Genomic DNA, 9,863 nt, shown 5'->3' with positions numbered 1-9,863 from the left:
GCACAAACCTTTTCCAAGACAAAAAAAAGGTCTGTGAACTCAGATATCTGAACCAATTCGAGGAAGAAGTGTTGCTTCCCCCCCGCCCCCCGCCCTTTTTGTTGTCTGTCTCTGGTGTTCAGAAAAACTACAAACCCTTAAGACTTTGCTTTAAATGCTCCAAGTTACCTACTGCACCTGAAAATGTCTCATTCTGCTTTTAGCAAGTTTGACACTTCCTCTACTGTACTGATTCCTACAGAATGGGGAGCAGGGAAGCAGAATGGCATTCTCATTTGTCTCATTGTGTCTGAAAGAGCACAGAAAGGAGCTGTCAAACCAGCAGCTCTCCATCATTGTACTGTGCCAGGGGTCACAGTTGTCTTTCACCCATTAGAGATAATTCTAGGCTTTGTCTGCGGTGTGCTGTGTTTCCTTTGCATTTCTTTTTAGGTGCAATGTATAACCTTGTAAGGAGCTAAATACACTGCAAGTTCCCATAAGAAATGGAGAAATGCCAGGGACTTTCACACCGACTTCATAATAAGTTGCAGGTTTATTTTTAATAAGCACTTGACGTCTTACAGGAACAATACATTTTACCCCTGTTGCAGTAGCTCAGTATTATTCATTCATTCAGTCTTTTACAGACATAGGGTGAAATCCTGGGCCGATTGAAGTCAATGGGAGTTTTGCCATTGACTTCACTGGAGCAAGGATTTCACCCACAGAGTATGAAAAACGGGAATGAGATTTGGCTTAACTCCAGATAAGTCAACAAAGTTACAAGCAACAAGCAGACTATGGTATTGCAGAATTTTGGAGCTGTCCAGAACAGACACCATTCCAGTTGCAGATAGAATTCAGCATTGATTGGTTCTAGTAGGATTGAACTTTTAAGGTAAGAAAGAAGTCCCTCTTTATTAGCAGCTGGAGTTAGCACCTGTTCTGCAAGTACAGCCGGAACAGGCTTTTGTGGGACAAATATACCCTCCAAAAGCCTACTCTACTGCTTCCAATTTCATCGGTTTCTTTGACACTGGCTTACACCCTATCTCTCTGTAGCACCTCTAAGCCTCAAGCCTCCAGTCAGTTATTTATGAGCCAAAAGAGGGATTACAAATGAGAGAATTAAGCAGCCATCTTACACAGATACACAATATAAAGGGCCTTGGGTATAGGTAAGTTTGTTCAAGTGTCTCCATTCCAACCTCCTGTTTTCAGTGCCCCATGAACACGTGACATTTCCACCTCTCCGGCTAAAATTTCTGGGCTTTACTCTGATGAACACTGATTTCTTTGGAAAGTTTGAGTTCAGCCATTTTGGAGACAAAGGAGAGTAGAAAAAATACATTTTATTCATTATAAAAAAACAAAACAAAAACACCTAATCACCTTTTTGAACAGCTCTAGACCTGGAACAGTTTGGGGAAGAAAGTAGAGATTTGACATGTTAGTAGTCCTCAATGAATAGAGCTGCTTTCAAGTGTCCCGATGTTAGTTGTTTTTGATTTGACAAAGCTGTGTTGCTCAAAATCTGCACTGTGCAATCAGCAGGATACTTTACAGGAAGCTGCTTTTTTGCTAAGAACATTCATATTTTGCACATAAGTATAGTTAATTTCTCTGAAATTTTAAGACTAAAATTTTAAGATCAGCAAGTAATGGATTTTTCAGATTGGGTGATGAACTGAAAAAATCCAGTTCCCTTCACCCCCCCGCCCCCCAAAAAAGTTCAGTTCAAACTGAACTTGCTTTTATTTACATATTTATTTTAAATTTCAAGAAGTGTTTTGGTTGACTCAGGATGAATTGCCCTCCAAGTTTTTCATTTTTGGTTTGACTGTTTCAAGTGTTTTTCACTTTAAGTGGGGTTATTTTAAAAAAATACTCAAATTAAAAATCAAAACACGGATTTGAATAAAGAAGTTGAAATGAAACATTTCAGAATGGTCAAAACAAAACATCTGGATTTTCAAAAAAAAGTCAACCTTAATTATTTGTCAAAATTTGTTGACTAGTTTTGGGGCCTGAAAAAATGCATTATTTGGCAAAAATCAATTAGCTGAAAAATATTCACCCAGCTCTACTTAGGATTTTGTGAAAATATCCTTGCTTCTTTCACTGTATATCTTGCAAGTTAAAAGCTGAACAGCTCTTAATAAGAGCATGAGACACACTCTCTTCCGAGGACCTCGAAGTGCCTGAGCAAAAAGGGTGTTTTAGTGGTGTCTGTCCAATTAGATACAAAGTATGGAATTTATTTTTCCAATTTTTTCCTCCTTAAAATACCTTACAAAATTCCATCCAAAAAATTGTTAAACAAATATTAAGGTGGAATGATTATACACACGCGCACAGACACACACACACACAAACCCCTCAAAACATAAACAAAATCAGATAATATTTTCTGCTTTTTTTAAGTTGGTCGCAAACTTGCTTCCTTGTGCATGTGCTTTCCAAGGTAATCTAGTTACATGATCACATACTGTTGTGCAAACAGTACAGCGTAAACACCATACAATATTTTTTGTAACTCTAGATATACATGTACAGCATCTTGTGATATAGTCTACTACTCTTCATGACCAAAAAAGTCAATTAAACTTATTTTAAAAGAACATAGCAAATCATTCTTACACTTGATTTGTAGTATGTTTTGTAAGTTGAGCAATCATGAAAAATAATCCACTGGCATATGTTGAGCGTTTAAATTAGCTTTGGAGTTAAACGCCTCTTCATCCTCTGAATTGCACCAAAGAAAGGCTGTGCTATTGGCTGACTACATTGTGGCTGAATAAGCTCTAAGGTATGTGGCTGAATAACTTAAAGAACTTTCCATGGGATTTTCAAAGAGGCCTAAAATGAGTTCCAAAGTAATGGGAGTTAGAGGTGGCTAACTCGCTTAGGCACCTTTGAAAAATCTTAGCCACAAATCCTAAAGGGGAAGATTTTCATGGACATAAATGGCAGTCAGGTATCTAATCCCCATTGACTTCCAATGGAAGCAGAAAACCTACCTCTCTATGATATTAAAAATAAAATAATAATAATAATAATAATAATAATAATACAAGAGTGGAGAAAATATTGCAAGATGCTACGCATGTTTATCTAGGTTGAATAGAAATGTATTTTATTACATTGTATTATTTAAGAAGTGGCATTTAAAGACTATTGTAGTATGTCTGCACAATGGGACAAAGCTAGTATTATGTACACAGCCTTATATCCGATATTTCCTCTCTCCTGAGTACAAAATTGTGCAATCTTAACACTTTTTTAAAAAATCCTACACCAGTATACTTTGATTTTAACATGATCAACATCTGGGATATGGAAGACATTATTTCATTTTCTATTTACTAGAAGAAAAATCTATTTAAAAGCATGGCTGTTATCTTCAAATTTCAGATGAATGAAGTCAGCATTTGTCAGAATTTTAAAGGTTCTTCCCACATACAAAATCTGAAACAGCAAGTTACAGAGGATATATCTGTTAATTGCAAGTGATATTTTTGACAGATGTTCGATATGTAATAATGATCTGCCGCTTTGACTAATCCAGCCAAGTCAACAGCTTTAGACAGAATTCAAAGGCCATTTCAGGGAACACAGCCAACATCTATTCCACTGGATTTAAAGAAAGAAAAAAAGAAAAAAAAATCAAACCCATAACTCTTAGTGTATGGAAAGCAAATTGTGAAGCGTCACACTCTTTCCATAATCAAACTGACCAGAGCTACAGAAAAATAAAATAAATAAATAAACAAACAAAAAATATGGCCAGCATCATTGCCCATGGGTTCAATATTTACCAGTTTGTGTACCATCTGAGCTATTTCCTGTAATCAGCCAGGCACATGGCACTTTTATTCTCAGGAGACATTATCACCATGACAACTTTATCAGACTAAATTGTGAAACACAACACTTGGGGCAATCTGAATTTGGGCACAGATTTGGAATATTATTTATGTTATTCTTTTATCATCCCTCTTAGCATGCCCACCAGAGAGGAGAAAATAAAAAAAAAAGACTATTAAAATAACAATAAAAAATGTAAAAACTTTACAAAGAGAAAAGGAATAAAGCCATTAGGCTGAAAAATGGGCAATCAAAGAAGCTATTGCGCTCGGCAGATGGAAAAGCAGCAGGTGCCATGGTGTGATGGGACCTTGCTTCCCATCATGCACACTCTACAATGATGCAGGCTGACAGGGAAGGGAATTAATGTGTCGGAGCAGGTACTTTCTGTCCATTAGCTGATTCTCAATACAACCACACAGACTGCTACCCTTGGCCCTTTGATAAAATGACTAACAATCCATTGTTCAAAAAGTTGTATGAAAAAGAACAGCTGTGTATGACCTGCCTGTCACTGTCCCAGATTAACAGAGTGTAAGTGACCAAGTAAACATTTCTCCACCCCAAACTGGGATTAGAGATTTCAGCCTATGAATAAATTATTGGAATGCAGATGTTGAGAATACATTAAGGTAAAGCACACTGGCTGGGCTCCACTGAGGGAAAATACTGATGAATAGAATTTTCAAGTCTAAATTAACTCTGGCAGACAATCGAGAGCAATGTGCAGAGAATGATAAACACGCACACCTATGTTTTCTCTGGGAAAACCCCTAATTATGCAAAGGACACCTTATGTACTATAAACTCTGTACCCTGGTGACCCACTGTGCATCAGTTAGATTATTTTGTCTGTTTGCATTCTTCATTGCCATCACAAATGGCAAAAAATAAGACCATAAAATTCACAAAAAATAAGAACTAAATTAATACTAAGTTCAAGGATGTCCAAAATAAGTCCAAGAATTACTTTTGGTAGTGATATAACACCACACTTTGAAGTCTTTGCTTCTAACAGTGTGTTTCTAAAGAGTCAAATGTTCCCATGAGTCCCCGAGTTCCATTGATTGGAACAAACTGGAACTGTATTCCTGAAAACAAAAGCAGCTTTTAAAAAGTCCTCTTTAGTATTTCTGAGCTGCTGCAAAAGTTACTATGTAGCATTCAATATGGATTTGTCGAAAAAGTGTTAAGAAGACTTTGAGAGAGGCCAAGTGGAAAATTTCCACCAACCAAATTATTTTCCTTTGGAATTTCTAACAGCTCTTGAATGTATTTCTCTTTGTAAATGTTTAATTTTCTATATGTGAAAGACAAACAAAGCATTGGTGAACTCAACATTCTGCTGCTGCTTCCAATTTCTTATTTTGAGGAGATCTCACAGGTTAAACACTTCCTTGCAGTAATAATAATCATAAAATACAATAATTAAAAAGAGAAGGTACTAGTGAAAAATAGAAAAGGCAGGAAATTCAGTCAAGTCAGATCACTTGTCTTTAACTTACCATTGTGTTAAAAGAATCAGCAGCAAAAATACAGTAGTTAAAGATAGAGCATCAGGTTTAACTTTGAATTCTCTGACTTTTATAGGTGTGTTATAACCTACACATATTAATGTTCTTGTTTCTTTTTTTTTTTTTAATTTCCATGAATTTAATACATAAGTATTACCCCAGGGATAAGAGCAATTTCCTTTGGAAGTATTTCAGCTTCTCGATAAATATGAACATAGGATATTTTTTAAAAATTCATATTATTAACTCAAAACACAAGAAAGGCCACTCTGAATCATCCCAGTTTATTATTTTTATAATTATAGTGTATAATGAGAGGTATATTTTATAGACCTATTCTACCCTTTAGACAGGGAAGCAGTGCTTTAGGAGACACACTATGCATAGTAAATCCCTACAAAACATTCACTACACAGGTGCAGTAGCCATTTTTTTTAAACAGTTTTGAACCCAGAGCTTTCTTTTTTTGCATTTTTTATTTTTCTTACTTAAAATTTGCTGAAAAAGTTGCCCAACTCTATTAATGACAGTCGCTGCCCTAAGAACCTAAAAAATCTAAAAGACAATACGTAACAGGTAGAGGAGGCCAGGGTAACAAATAAGTATAACAGGAATGTACAAAATTCTTAGCTAGAAGCACAAAATTAATTTTAATGAAGCTACTACAAGGAGAGCGGGTCACACAGTTAACGTTTTGAGGTGGAAGATGCTTACATTTCTATGTCCTGGGAACGCCCCCAAGCAAACCCTATGCATCAGAGTTAGCCCATCAATGTGCCTTTGGTTAGTTTGATAATGTAGCTTCAAATGCACACCAAAATGTTGTGTTTATTCAAATTTATGGTCTTGAATTGAAGAGTTCAATACTCTCCTAAAGGCCTCAGTGTCATAACTTAAGGCCTAAAGTCCATCTCCTTCTATACATTCTACTTCTCAAATCTGCCATTTAAATGCAGATTACTGTATAAATTTCCACTCATGACCTATAAGAAATACTGCCAGTAACATTTGGTATGATTAATTTGCACTCCGTAGCACTGTGTTTTCACAGGGATTATCTGTTTTGTAGCCTGCTTTTCTCTGCAGCAAGACAGAATGATATGGTCTGGGTAGGCAAGATGCACACATATGAAGCACTCAGGCTGGGCATCCAGCAAGTCTAATGGGAGCATTTAATCCTGGACCTGGATCAGAGCTCATTTTGTAGTTACATACAGTACCAGGTCAAGAAAAAATTGTAAAGACCTTTTCCTTAACTCAAGAGTTCAGAGGTTCCCACTGCTGCTTTTTTTGACCATTAAAAAGCCAGTAAAGATTCAACCTGCTTGTAAATGTTGAATACTAACAAATAACATGCCACGTTATTCACAGCAGTTTAAGATGCAGCAACATTAACACTGACATATTGATATGTAGCACAGTCTCTTTGTGATGTGTTCATTTATAATCTAATCACATGTCCACTTTAAAAAAATCAGCTTTCCCCATGAAATGGATAAAATACAATTACTAAATGATATGCGTAATCATTCAGAGCCGTTACTCCTGAAAGGTGATATTGCAGTGACATTGAGAAAATTAGATCTATTCTTCATACAATTATATAGCTACACTTTCACTCTAATGCCATTCTAATTGGAAAGGAGCACTGAAATGTGAAACTGGGTGCATTTCAGTATCTAATTATCACTCAGTAACTCATTCTTAAAATAGTTTTCTGGAAAAGACAGTTGCCAATAATGCTATTTTAATTCTAAAGTTTTCACTAGTGTTCCCATAGCAAACAGACAAAAAGTGAATTAAAGATGTTTCAGATGTACCACTGAGAAATGCTAGGCAATTAGAAGAAATATATGAAAGCTTATAATATAGCCTCAATCTTCGTTAGAACACTGACCTACTCCGGACTGCCAACCAAATGCTGGTGAGTAAGGTATGTTTTCCTGGTAGGGTCAAAATAAAAACAAATTAAGAAATAAAAAAGATTTTAATATAAAAACGAATTTTGTACATAAAACATTTGCTGGATACAACAATAAAAGAAATCATATTGGTGTACTTATTATAGGTGAAAATCAGCCAAAAAAAAAAAAAAGGGTATCCAGCCTTTACATTTCCTTAATAAGGCTGTATTCAACTGGCATCTCCCCCTCAGGATTTAATTTGTTGACAATCAAACACAATTCCATTTTGATAACAGAGTATCGGGGGTGGGTGGGAGGGAGGCGAGGCGGTTATAATGAAAAGATTAATAAGAATCCAACAAATAACATAAAACATGAACGGTTTTGAGGGGAGAAAAAGGGAAGCTATTACAAAAGCAACAGTCCCATCAACAAAGCAAAAATAGGGCTGGATTCTCAGCTCATGGATATTGGCATAGCTCCACTGAAGTCAATGGAACTACATCAGTTTGCACCAGTTGAGACTCTTGGATGTAATGTCTCCAGCAGGTAACAGCTGGAGATGGGCAAGTCTTAGGAAGTTGAAAGGTCTGCATACCTTTAGAACTAATTCTTTCTTTGCAAGATTAGTACGAATTCACTAAAATTTTCCTGTAATTTAAATTCATTCCCCATCACCACCACCATCCTCTACCCTCAAAGGATGATTCCATCTTTTTTTTTAAAATGATTTTCTGTGTCTAAAGAGACTGTGTATTAGGAAAAGAAACAGTATTGAAGTCTTAGGTTAGCAGCAACAGGTGGTCTATATATAGCATGTACCTCCTCCTATCTGGTAGATATCAATGTTTTAACTAAATGGTCTTCAAAAGCTGAGTGCACTGCCAAAAGGTAATCACAGGACACAAAGGCATGCACGAGTGATGGCCATAATCTTAGCCAACACACTTTTTCAGGACCCTAAAAAGCTAAAAACATGAGTCTCTACAGCTTGAGCTAAAGAACAAGGGTCTGGAGACAGGGGGCTCTAACAGATTCACACATGTTCTGTGGCTTGGGCAGAGAGGAAGTGGTGCAATATGTACAGATCAGTAAGTTATACAAGTATGGTCAAAATGAACCAGAGATTCCTTTGAGAGTGTTTTCCAGCCCACCCATCAATGTTACCATTAAAACAACCTAAGATCAATATAAAATACCCTCAGTCATTGTGCTTTGAGTCTAATGGCTTGGACAAAATATAGGCATACCAATGTTTGGACTCGTCTCTATATATTGAATGGAAAGTTTTTCCACTTCATGAGCCATCTTCCTCACTTACAAATACTTTTATAATATTGAGACTTTCTTCTCCAGATAAACCCTCATTTTAAAAGATAGTTTCATGCTGAAATTCAATCCAGAATTAATTTGACTCACTAAACTTCATTAAAGAGCCCAAAACTAAGAAAGGCCTTGCCTCGCTGTTTCCACCCACGCTCTGAGAATATTGGAATTGTTTTTTAATTTGCAAGAAATGAGTCTGGTATGAAAAATATCCTGGTATCAGACTTATAACCACTTGTAGAAATGGCCAGCATATACAAGCCTCAATTGTTTATTGGGCATTTCAGCAAACTTGTGATATATATACATATGTATACAGAGGTTTCTATTATCTAACAGAAAACAGAAAGAACGAAAGCTTGGTTCCACTAATTTAAATAACAAAACTCCTATTGCCTTCAGTGGGATTTGACTCTAAATGCAGAAACTGCATAGATCAAACTGTCTATAGTGTACTCACTTAAAGTGTTCATTCTGATTTTAGAGACGTTAAAGGGTTCAGAGATATTCCGTACACCAAGGGGAATACTGCTGGAACTAGCTATATCTCTAGAACTGGAATGAACTTTTAAGTGTGTCCACTGTAGATAAACAATCTGGGGCAAACTCAGAAATGACACATTTCTATCTTTTGGAGGTTTCTGGTAGCTTGTTGTTTAACTGTCTGCTAGACAGAGGAGAGGAGAGGAAAGAAGAGAACTGAGGAGCAAAATGTCCAAATATTCTGAAACATGAACAGCATAGCACTATTTGACATAAGGAAGTTCACAGTGAAAAAAAATGTCAAATCTCTTCATTGTTCTGTACATGACAAAGCAAGAAAGAATTTCATCCATATCTTATTATAAGAGTCGATCTCTTTCAATATGCTCTGTGCATCACATGAATCCTTTGCCATGGTGTGAATAAAAGGTTGGTGAAACATTTTTTATTTAAATGGATTTTCAGTGTTTTCCTGCTCTTTCCATGGGAATATTGGATTGCTCCCATTTATCCTTTGTTTAATAACAATAATACAAATTGCTATAACATCTACTGTTTTCTTTATTTCCAGGGCTCTGTCTTCATTTGTTTTTCCATCACAAAATGACTTATAATTGGGACTGGGCAAAATTTTTCAGCCCCAACATTTTTTGGTGAATCCTTGTGGATTTCACTGAATTGTTTAGTAAAAAATTCCAAAAAATTTGAAATGTTCCATTTGACATTTTTGAAAGAAAATGCTGATTTTTCAGTTCAAAATGACTTTGTTTAGAAATTTTCTCTAATT

Source organism: Chelonia mydas, chromosome 10, assembly GCF_015237465.2.
Source record: "Chelonia mydas isolate rCheMyd1 chromosome 10, rCheMyd1.pri.v2, whole genome shotgun sequence".
NCBI lineage: Eukaryota > Metazoa > Chordata > Testudines > Cheloniidae > Chelonia > Chelonia mydas.
This window is presented reverse-complemented; position numbering follows the sequence as displayed.